The sequence below is a fragment of the Alnus glutinosa genome, chromosome 1 (genome assembly GCF_958979055.1).
Source record: "Alnus glutinosa chromosome 1, dhAlnGlut1.1, whole genome shotgun sequence".
Classification (NCBI taxonomy): domain Eukaryota; kingdom Viridiplantae; phylum Streptophyta; class Magnoliopsida; order Fagales; family Betulaceae; genus Alnus; species Alnus glutinosa.
The window spans coordinates 36,084,056-36,097,150 of record NC_084886.1 but is presented as its reverse complement, the minus strand read 5'-3'; positions in this window follow the sequence as shown (position 1 = coordinate 36,097,150).

The window sequence follows — 13,095 nt, the reverse complement described above, 5'->3', positions numbered from 1 at the left end:
GACTCAGGTTTTATTTATTTTTTATTTTTTTACATTATTTGTTATTTTTATGTTCTGATTAATGATTATAATTAACAAACCCTTCAATGAATGTTCACAATGTTTAGAAATTTATGTTCTGATTATGTAATGCTGTGTTTTATTTACGTATTATGATTAGTGATTAGAATTAACAAACCCTTCAATGAATGTTCACAATGTTTAGAGTTGTTCACAATGTTTAGAAATTGGTCACAATGTTTAGAAACTTATGTTTTAATTATGTATTATTGTGCTTTATTTATGATTAATGATTATGATTAACAAACCCTTCAATGAATGTTCATGAATCAGAATGTTTAGAAAATGTTCACAATGTTTAGAAATTTATGTTTTGATTATGTAATGCTGTGTTTTATTTATGATTAATGATTATGATTAACAAACCCTTTAATGAATGTTCACAATGTTTATAAATTGTTCATAATATTTAGAAATAGTTCACAATGTTTAGAAATTTTTCACAATGTTTAAAAATTTATGTTCTAATTATGTAATGTTGTGTTCTGTTTTATTTATGATTAATGAACAAAAAAAAAAATTGTCAAAAAAACTACGTAGATCTTAATATCCTTGAAAAACTATGAACAAAACTTAAATATAAAAAAAATGCGTTGATCTAAAATTCTTTAAGTAAGTAATTAACAAAAAAAAAACTATGAACAATCTATTTTTTAAAAAAACAAAAATGGGCAGAGATTAGAATCCTTAAAGAGTATGAACTAAAAAAATCAAAAGTTGACAGTTTTTTAAATTCACATGAATCATATGATATGCAAACTTAAATTTTACTCTTGAATTTAAAAATTCATATTACAACTCAAGCTTGAAGTTTCTAGCATTTGTGTTTTCTTTTTTCATAATAATATGTAATATAATATTTAAAAATTAAAAGGCATGGAGAGTGATTTGCACCAACGTGAGCCAATTGAAGAGTATGAGAACGAGGATTCTCTTGAAATTAGTCATTGTGCTACTGTTGAAGCAACTATTGAGCTAGTACGTTCAAGATACTGCTACTAATGAGGATCCAAATGAAGCAGATGCTCGAAATAATGCATATAAGAGAAGCCTAAGATGAAGACCTCTACTGTGTGGAATCATTTTGATGAAGTTGAGGTGGGTGGTGTAAAAAAGAATCAATGTAAATGGTGTAAAAGTAAATTCACCAAATCAAAATCAAGTTGTACATCTACCTTAGGTAGACACTTAGAGGCGTGTTTCAAGTACATAGATTCAAAGAAAAAGCAGAAGGTTTTGTCGATTGAGGGTAGTGAGTCTGGTAGTGTGGGCATCATTTCAAATTTTCAGTTTGATGAAAGTAAGGTGATAGAACTTTTATCTCACATGATCCTGTATCATGAATATGCTTTTACAATTGTGGAGCATGTACTGTTTAGTAAGTTTATGAAAGCTTGCACACCGCATAAAAAATCTCGAGTTACTGCTAAAAGTCTTTGCTTTGCCACCTACGAATCAGAAAAGAAGAAATTGAAACCTTTATTGAATCGGGTTCCCAAAGTTAACATCACAACTGACATGTGGACTTCTTGTCAAAAAGTTTCTTATATGATTGTGATATGTCATTTCATAGATTCTGAATGATAATTAAATAGGCGTGTGTTGAACTTCTGCAATATTCCACCTCCACACCCCAAACTTCTTATTGCTGACGCACTTCATAAATGTTTTAGAGACTGAGGTATTGAGAGTAAAATTTGTTCAATCATCGTAGACAATGCCAAGGCAAAAGATGTAGCAATGAGGCATTTGAGAGTTTAATATGAGAAAATCGCTTGTTGTTGGGGGGAAGTTGTTTCACGTGCGTTGTTGTGCACACATAATTAAATTGATGGTTCAAGATGGTCTTGGTGAGATTGGAGAGATTGTTGATTGTGTGAGGGACAGAATTACATTCTTGGTAGCAATAGAGGGAAGGTTAATGCAATTTAGTGAAATTGTAAAGAACTTGCAATTGTCATCCAAGAAGCTGTTTTGGGACATACCTACTCATTGGAATAGCACATATTTGATGTTAGCATCTGCTTATGAGTTTAAGGTGGTATTTCCTAGGTATGGATACAATGATCGTCAATTTACTTGGGTGCTATCGCATAAAGATTTGGCTAAAATTAAATCTGCGTGTGAACTTTTGGGGGTCTTCAACAGAGTAACCAAGATTGTATATGGGAGTGACTATCAAACAACAAACTTATTCCTTCCTCAAATTTGGCGAATGAAAGATGTCCTAACTAAGAAATGTGATGATGAAAATGACTACATCAAATCTATTGCACAACAAATGAAAGCCAAGTTTGATAAATACTGGAGTGAGTGCAATTTGTTAATGACAATTGCGGCAATTTTGGACCCAAGGTTTAAGATGGTATTCATACGATTTTGTTTTCCTAAGATCTATCAAAAGGTTGAAGCTACAAAGAATATTAAATATGACTAAAGAATTTTGAATGAGATATATGATGTGTATGTTAATGAACATAATTCAAATCTTCTGAAACAAAATCTTGCAAGTAAAGTTCAAAAAAAACTCTTAAAGTAATCATCCAATATGTGCAGTTGATCAGGGTGGTATGAAAATTTACGAGTCATTCCTCAAAAGTGCTGAAACGATGCTTCAACCTGTTAAATCAAAATTAGAAATATATTTTAAAGAGGGTGTATATATACCTAAAAAGAATTTCGAATTTAGTGCCTTGGACTGGTGGAAAGCAAATACCCTTAAATATCGTATTGTCTAAAGTAGCCAAAGATATTTTGTCAACACCGATTAATACTGTAACTTCAGAGTCTACATTTAGTGCCAGAGGAAGGGTTATTGATCCCCATTGAGCTTCATTATCAACTGAGACAGTTCAAAAGTTGTTATGTGGGGCTAATTGGGTCAGATCAATGTATGGGCTTAAAAACAAGTCTGCGGTGAGTTTTTGTTTTATTTTTTATTTTTTCTAATGGTGTTTTTTAATTTAATTTTGCTTTTATATTGTACTAATTAATCTTTTCTTTTTATTTTTTATGTTAGGATGATCAAAATGAATTGGAGATAACTTTGCCAAAAGCAAACTAATTGTTAGTGTTCTTTGCCTCTTTTTTTTTTGAAGTGTTGTAATATAACTATATATTTTGGTATGGCGACTGTGTTGGACAATTTTATTTTGTTCAAGACATGAAGACGTAAGACAATGTTGTAAGAAATTACATATGTGTTCCTATGCCACATTTAATAGTTGTAACGGTAACGGCTAAATAATTACTGGAACGGTAATTATAATAATTGTATTCAATATGATTTAAACAATTTTTATATTCCACACTATGGTTCATGATAATAACGGTTTTATATTTATGTTTCTAATTTAATTCCTTGATGGAAGGAAGAAAATCAGCTAACTAATGAATATAATGGATCCCTGGCCTACCTATATAAAGTGTCCTATGCATCCATCTTTTGGCACATTTATAGGCATAGGTCAGAAGATCTTCTCTCTAAATTTATTTTGCAGAATTTATGTTGGCTTCTTCATATGTTTGAGCAAAAATGACCGAAGGTATTTATATTCAATTCCGCTGCTTATTTTATTTATTTAGTTCTATTTAAGTTATGCTAACATGTGGTATCAGAGCCAGCATCTATGCCGATTTGCTCAGCATTAAGTTTTGGTTAATTCTACATTGGTTGAATTGAATAGATTTTTTTTTTTTGTGAATCAAAGTTTGCCTCTGTTTTATTGTTCATGAAATGTTGCTGAACTGTTTTGCTAAAAATTTGCATCTGTTCATGTTCACATACGGACATATGATACGGGTATTTTTTATCAATATTCTATCAATATTGTGATATATGGTCTATTTCGAATTGCTATGAAATTTGATATGGGCATTTTCAATTCATTATTTACTGTTTTGTCCTTGAAACCTACTGTATACCCGAGAGATCCATGGATGAACACAGCAAATCAGTGGCCATTCTCCTCCCCTTTTTCCTCCACCAACAGGATATCCATTAGCAGGATATCTCGTCAGCGCAAGCAGGTGCTGGCACATTGCGGTAGGGGTCGTCTGCGTGGGAGAGCCGGCCCGTCGTGGCTGGCGCCATTCAGTGTGGGAGAGGCCGTTGGCCTCTCCCTGTCATCGATAATGGCGGCCCTTACGGGCCGCCTAGTGTCTGGGTAAACGGCGACCCCATAGGTCGCGGCGGCCCGCTGAGCGGCGGCCTCTCGTGGGCGCCACATGGGTTTGCAAGGGGCTGCAGCGCGACATTTAGGGTTTCATTGGGGCCACCGGTTTGGACGGCAACGGCAGCCCAATACGAGCTGCCTGTGGGCTGGTCGGTACAGCGGCGTGATGCCGTATACAATGGGCGACGACCTTTTGTGGCCGGTGCATGAGGAAGGACGGTGGCGGCAGAAACCTGGCAAGAGGAAGAGGGTGGCTGCGCAAGGATAAAGGAATTCTGGGTTAGGGGTTTTTCAGTTTTCGGGTAATAAAGCGGGTTAATGGGTTGTAATCCGGGTAGGGTTTTTTAAAACCCATGCAGGTTTTGGGCCATTAAGTGGGCTGACCTGAATGGGCCAGCCCAATGAGGAACGATCTAGTAATTTTTTTATTTTTTATTTTTTTTTAAAAAGCCCATTTAAGTGGGCTAATCCTGTTTGGGCAGCCCTATATCAAAGACCCAGAAACCCGACCCGACCCAGTTTGCCTTAAATGGACTGACCCGATTAGATTACATGGGTTGACTCGATTGGACAAACCCAATACAGTGGCCCATTTTGATTTTGTGAAAATAAGGAAAAATTGGGCTTAAGTAAGGATTTGAACTTGGGATCTTTGAGTCCATAAAGTGTCAAGCTTCAAACCATTAAATTAGGTCTAATTTTATGCTTTCACATTAAGGTTCTATTCCATTTATTATTTATAGTATTGTGTATTAAAATTATTGTTTCTTTAATACATAATCTTGGATATATATTTGATTGTTTAATTTATATTATTTATATATGAATTGCTTGATGCCTAGACCTAAGAATAATTAACAATACCATATGTGCTGGCGTGTTTACAGTAATATCCAATAATGCAATGTCTACAAAAGTTTTGGCTATGAAAGTTTTGGGATTTAAGTGTGTTCTTATGACCCCCCTCACTTTCCTGGAAACTCAACTGGTTGTACCTTGGAGAATGCTCTTTACACCATTTTAGTATTGGTTTGTTTTATTCCTTGGGCTATTTATGGGGCATCTATAAAGTTGTTAGATGTTAATGAAGTCGCAATTATTATGATAATTTTGGGAGAGCCAAATCATCCCAATTTTGAGTAATAATTACATCAGGAATTCAGGATTACACACAGGTAATTATTATAATAATTTTGAGAGAGCCACAACATCCCATTTTTATTAATAATTACATCAGGATTACACGTATGAACATCGTAAAGAATTTTATTAGATGTTCATAAATTGCAGCGTAATTATTATAATTTTGGAGAGCCACAACATCCTAATTTATAATAATTACATAAAGGTCGTACACATTGAAACTTCATATAGAAAAATTAATATTATGTTATAATTAATTCATAAATTTAATTGCTTATCCCCCAAGGATGTTTTTATTTTTATGGCTTAATTAGAATAAGATAACAAATTTAGCATTAAAAGTAAAGTTTATCTTAGGCCCACAGGTACAGAGAATTTTATTTATTAATGTTTAAATTTATTAGTCTTATTAATAAAGGGTAAATTTCATGCATGATGCAACCTTTACCTACAGGTAGGTTGAAATTTACTATTTACTATTAAATTGGCATTGGCTAATTTAAAATAAAGTTACTTCATAATATTAAAGTATTCTTTTGTTTATTTTCTAGTTATTGCACCTATTCCTATCACTCTACTTTTAGTAGTTGTATATTACAATACTTTATGCTAGTAATTTTTCTGACTGGAAAAAGGCTTTTACAGTCTCGAAAATGTTTCTAATCCCATTATGGGAATGAAGGATATGATAGGTTAGTTTAAGTCCATAAAGGTTGAGATTATTTAAGCCATTCTTGGTATATTTCATTTTGAATTCTCTCTTCAGATTATGGTATTTTATCTTGTAGCACACATAAAGATAATTGGTTAGTTAAAGGAACTTCTAACCATGTATGTTCAAGGACATGAGAGAATCCATAAAGTCTTCACATGATTACTCATGTTAAGGAAAAGACCAATAAAGGCAATCATGCCCAACATTTAAAGCATGAGAATAAGGTGCCAAGAAAGTGTTTTGGCAGTCAAGATACCTATTTCTCCTGCAATAAAGAAAACATAAGGGCATATAAAGAAAAGTTGCATGAAGTAAGATAAATGACTTGAAATGAAGAAAATCCCATATATCTAGTCTGTAGAGAATCTCCATTATTGACTCCTTTAAATATGTTGTGGATTGATTCTGGTTAACAACCCACGTTGTCAACACAATGCAAAGTTTTCTTAAAATGAATAACACGTGTTTACAATTGAAGGTTATTGGGATTTATAGATAAATTTTAAGATTTAGTTATTTGTAGACCTCAATAATGTTTTAAATATTCCAGAATTTTCAAGAAAAAATTAATTTATATTTTAGCTTGTTAAATAAAATTTCAAATTTTAACTTGAAATTTTTATTTAGGGTGGAATATTAGTTGATGGTTTATTAAAATTTATCTATATTCCAACTTTGAAGCAAATTTATTGTTTATTTATGCATATTGATGTGAACGTAAAGTGGAGTCTTGTGAATGAAAAATGCTCTTATTATGGCATTGGAAAATGAAATATATCTCCATAAAGAAAATAAAAGTTGATAAATAATAATTTGTTGACTTTGGTATTTGTGTGGACTACATAAGGGAAAGCATACCAACAAGACCACTAAAAATGCCAAAGAGAGCCTTTTGAAATTCTTGAAATCATGTACATTGATAGGTGTTGACCTTTTCATACTCACTGCCTAAATTGTCAGATTTTTTTTTTTCTCTTTTAGTGATGACCATATAAGATTTATGTATCTCCATCTTCTAAAATAATGAGGCTGAGGTATTGAATGCTTTCAATACCTATAAGGTAGAAGAAGAAACAACATGAAGATCATAAAATCTGATATAGGCAAAGAGTATTATGATAGGTACACATAAAAGGCGAATTGATTAGTAATACTAATCTTCAATTACCCTTATAGAGTAAAGCCTTGAAGACCATTGTATATATGTTAAACAGGATTTCATCTAAGGTTGTTCTTAAGACACCTTTAAAGTATGAAATAGATAGAAGCCAAGTTTAAATTATTTACACATATGGGGTTGCCTTGCTAAAAAGGGGATTTACAATCCTCGTTTAAGGAAATTAAATTCAAGGACAACCATCGGATCTTTTAGAGGATATACAGTAAACTCTAAGGGGTTTTTATGTTTTATTATCCTTCATATAACTCTAGAGTTGTTGATTGTAAAATTTCTAGAGGATGTTGAATCTAGTGGAAGTGTTTATCCTTAAAGGTTTTACTTAGAAGAAACACAAGAGTTGACTGAAGGTCCTTCATATGAAGGATGTTTGATTGTACTTATGGAAAATCAAATTGATTACCTTGAGCTACAATCAGTTTTTGAATTATCAACTCATGAAAAATAGGTTCAGTATGAATCTACTCAGACTTTGCAAAATACAAAAGAAGTAGAATTAAGAAGATCCTATGAAATAAGGAGATCAGCAATCCATAATGATTAAGTTGTATACCTCAAGAGTCTGATTTTGATGTCGAACCTAAGGATGATCCAAATTGTTTTCACAAGCCATGAGTGGAGACAATTCCACATTATGATACAGTAGCTCAATTTGATCTAGAGCTACATCAAATGGATGTGAAAACAACTTTCCTGAATGGGGATCTTAAGTAAGAGATTTACATGAAACAACCAAAAGGCTTTATAAATAATAGTCAGAATGCTTGCAAATTAAAGAATTCTACTTATTGGCTGTGACAGATCTCTCATCGGTGGTATACCTTTTTTCAAGGTTATTGATTCATTGTACATTGAAAACCTTGTTAATTAGTATATATACCTTAAAGTCAATGGGAGTAAAGTAATCTTTCTAGACCCATATGTAGATATTATTTTTACAAGTAGAGATTTAGGTTTGCTACATGAAGTTCCTTTCACAAAACTTTGAAATGAAATATTTGGGTGAAACCTCTTATGTCTTTGATATAGAGACTCACAGAGACATAAAGCACATTAACATTGTCTCAAAATGACTACGTTGAAAAAAAAAATGTTTTGGCAGATTTAGAATGGAGGATTTTGCTCCTTCAGTAGCAACTAAGAGAGACAAATTCAATACAGATAAATGTCCCAAAATGTATTGGAACAAGGGCAGATGAAACCTCTTTTGTAAGCATATGCATTATGCAACCTAATGCAAGCATAGACTTGCACTAAACTTAATAATTGGGCTGACAGTAAGATTACTGGGTCAATAAAGTGTTGCAAATAAAGTCTTACGGTATACGCAAGAAACCAAGAAGAACAACTTAACCTAAAGATACACTACCATTTAGTGGTGGTTGGTTATTCAGATTTTGAATTTTGCTGATTGTGTAGATAGTAGAAAGTCTACTTCAGGATTTATTTTCCTTTAAGGATATTTCCTGGAGATGCAATAAGCAGACTATCATTGCTACATCTACCAAGAAAGCTAAAAATTTTGCATGCTATGAATTCATTACACAGGCATGATGGATGAGACATTTTGTTGAAAGTCTCAATATTGTCGATTTTACGGTTAGACCATAAAGATACTCTGCGGTAATTATACTATAGTTTTCTTTTATAAGAATAAAGAGTAGAAGTAGAAGTAAATCGACATCAAGTATCTCGGTACGAGAGATAACATTAAGAGACATAAATGGTCTATTGAGCATATAAGCTGAATTAATGATTGCGGATCTCATGACTAAAAGTTTACAAGTAAAAAAAGCATAACGTCATGCGGAATATATGAAATTCATTAATTCATTTTTGCTTACTTTCTCTCTATTTGGTCTATAGACATCAAGTTATTGTTAATAAAGTTTTGTGCACATTTGTTACATTATTCATGGGAATAAAATTAAAGTTGGACCCAAATAACTTATGGGAAGTTTATTCATAAAGTTTGATTACCCATATAATACTCATTTAGGGAATATGATATATGTAATACATGGAAGGGACGGCTTATTATATAAAGTTTTACCGCCATGATTCATGTATAGTATTCCTTGAGTGAGTTGGAGGATTTCATGAATGGTTGGAATAAATAAAGTAATGGTCATATTGAGAACCGAACATCATAAGGAATTATATGTGTCATGACGGCCAAGTGGAAGAATGTAAAAAAATTACATATGTGTCCCTATGCCACATTTAATAGTTGTAACGGTAACGGCTAAATAATTACTGTAACGGTAATTATAATAATTGTATTCAATATGATTTAAACAGTTTTTATATTCCACATTATGGTTCATGATAATAACGGTTTTATATTTATGTTTCTGATTTAATTTCTTGATGGAAGGAAGAAAATCAGCTAATTAATGAATATGAGAGGTCCCTGGCCTACCTATATAAAGAGCCATATGCATCCATCTTTTGGCACACTCATAGGCATAGGTCAGAAAATCTTCTCTCTAAATTTCTTTTGCAGAATTTTTGTTCATTGCTAAAGGCTTCTTCATATGTTTGAGCAAAAATGGCCAGAGGTATTTATATTCAATTCCGCTGCTTATTGTATTTATTTAGTATTCTATTTAAGTTATTCTAACAAATGTATAATTTCTTATTTAATGATTTATGCACATTTACTTGTGTTATTATTTAACCTCCCTTGACATTTTTACCAAGTACACAGAACTTGCGTAATTAATGCAAGGGAGTTAAAATTAACTTAAGTTTTTTTTATAGTGTGTTACAGCCTACAGGTTTTATTTGGGAGCATTTGAAGGAATCGAACATTATTATTATACCTTCCAAAGCACATGTGCCTTAAGAAATATTGCATAAATCCCAAGTAATAGGACCATGGATTTGTCTTTTAGAAGGATAATGGATTGCTTAATTTGCTTCACACACACAATATATATAGAAATTATATGTTTTTCATCAAATTTTCCTACTATATTAAATTGTGAGTTTGAACTTTGAAGCTTTCTTTTTAGACTTATTATTTACTCCCTAAGGGGCTTACAAGGAGGCTTACGTGGAACTTGTGTTGTTTGTTGACATTGTTGTTGTCATTTGAGCATAATATGTACAATCGCAATTAGGTAGTCTGCATATGTTGTGTTTAGCATGTCTTACTAATTTTTATTTTACATTATATCATTATATGCTACTATCAGTCCACCACATTGCCACTCATTTGCTTTATCAACTACTAATTGTTTTTTCCAGTAATATGTTAGATGTATAGCTCCTTTGGTAGGTTTGCATGGACTCATGGATGATTGTCTTTGATAATGTTATTAATGATTTAGTTACATTAAATTGTGTTATTATTAAACCTCCCTTGACATTTTTACCAAGGAACTTGAGTAAATAATGCAAGGGAGAAAAAACTAACTTTTTTTTTTTAGTGTTTACAGGTTTTTATTTTAAATTATTTGAAGTTGTTGATTAAGGCAAACATTTGATCATGATTCCTGAAGTCGTTGATTTAACCAAAAAATAGTGATCTATTGTATTAATGCACTACAGACTTCTAGTATGTCTAACCTACTTAAGAGTCCAAGTGAAACTCTTGATAGAGCATCCGGTTGATAAGAATGAGTAGATAAGTTTAGCAGAGTTCTAGTTGTAATCAAAATCCTATCTAGGTTTGTATCAAATTTAGGGTTATCTAATCTAGGTTATATCCGAATTATAGATAGAGTTATCTTGTAAACAATTCTGTCTTGTAATCTCTATATATATATCAATACAAGCTCACTTAGATAAGCAAGAGAGAATACTGATTTATCAGCAGAGTATTGTGAGTTTCTACATGGTATCAGAGCCCCTCATAGACTAGCGTCTCCTTCCTTTTCTTTTCTTTTTTCTCTCCGTCAATATGTCTGTGAAAAATAAATATGACTCCTAAATTACCAAGTGTGTGTTCGTGTGCAACAAAATATCTAAAGTGCAAAAAATAAAAGAGACAAGATATTTGTTGACGAAGTGGAAACTCTGTGAAGAGAAAAACCACTCCGGGGCAACCAAACCCAGGAAATTCACTATCCAAAGACAAAGCAAGTTACAAAGCACTCGTACTCATAAAAACCATTGCAGTAGTCATACCTTTAACTATAACACGAAGCCCATCGTGAACGTTTCCCAACCAAGTCTTCTACTTGAAGGGGGCTTTGATGAATTCATTTACCTTAGAGCCGACCCCTAAGATAGACTTCACACGAACTGTTGAGCGCACACTGGCAACGGCTTGAAAGCTAGCGGATCTTCTATTCTCCTTAAACATCATCTCTAAGCTCTATGGAATTCTATACTGAATTCTTACAATTAACAAGCCTAGAGCCCTCTATATATAGGCTTAAAGAAAACCTAATTCTACTCAGAATCAGACTCTAGCTGCGGAGCGTCCGGAAGGAAGATTGCCTCATCCGGACGGTCTTCTGCGACCGCCTTCCAGATTAGCGCAATTTCTTCCCATAACAGGTCCACGTCTGAATGGCTTGGCCGAGCGTCAGGACGATCTTCGCTGTAACTCCTTTCCACGCTTGTAAAGGAAACCTGGAATATTCTGAAATGTTGGACAGCGTCCAGAGGTGTTGCCACGTCGTCCGAACGTATTGCAAAAAACTTCCCAATTAGTGTCGACTGAAATCCAACTCCGTGTAGAAATTAGAGAAGCTTGACTTATCGTCCGGATGGTGTTGCCCTGACGTCTAAACGTCTTCAATGCTAAAGCTTCTAGACATTGTGGGGTGACCGGACACCTTCAAAGGCCCGTCCGGACGATTGCACAGGAACCGACTTCAACTGACTTATAAAAAGCAATGGATCTTCATGGACAACTTCTAGAAACTTATGACATAGCTCGAATAAAAGACTTGTCCATAATACATGAAGATTATTTATAAGACCGATATTCCTGTTTAAATAGTAACCTTACATAAAGTGTTTTTGTCATCTAGAATGTAGCCAACATAAAATACTAACAATCTGGTTCCACTGCTTCTTCCGCCGCTTCATCACCAACTCACTCCTTGAAACAATCCTCTTCCAATCCTTCATCTTCCAATGTTATCTTCATTGTCCTCATTGTCCCCAATGAGGGGCTTACATCAAAGGTCAAGATGTGTATGGCTTCCTGGACGACACTTCTCAACCTCCAACCCAGACCATCTCGAACACTAGCATTGATACTGGTGCACCCGCAACCATGGCAAACCCGGATTTCCTTGTCTGGTGTCAACGGGACCAAATGATTCTCAGTGTGTTGATCTCCATGCTCACAAAGCCCCTCGTTGTCCATGCCGTAGGATGTGCTACTGCCCATAATCTTTGGACAACTTTAGTCACCATTTTTGCATCTCAAGCAAGATCTCGTGTTATGCAAATCCACTACCAACTTGCCACCTCCAAGAAATGTAATTCCTCCATTACCGAATATTTTCAGTCTATCAAAGCCATGAGTGACAACTTAGCTGCTGTCAAACAGCATTTGAATGATTTTGAAGTGTTTCCTACCTTCTTGTTGGCCTCGGATCAAAGTATGATCCATATGTTACCTCTATAACGACCCGATTGGATCCCTTATCTTTAAATGAATTGTTATGATCATCTTCTTACCCATGAGATGAGGATTGAGCATCACCTTTCCTTCAATGAGCCAGCACTACCAACGGCTCATTTTTTTGCTCGAGCTCCCATGCCTCGTGGACGTGGATCTTCCTTTGGTGGCCGCAGCTCTTATCATGGCAAAGGCCCTCCATCCAGTGGTCATGGTCGTGGCTTCTACTTCCCACAAG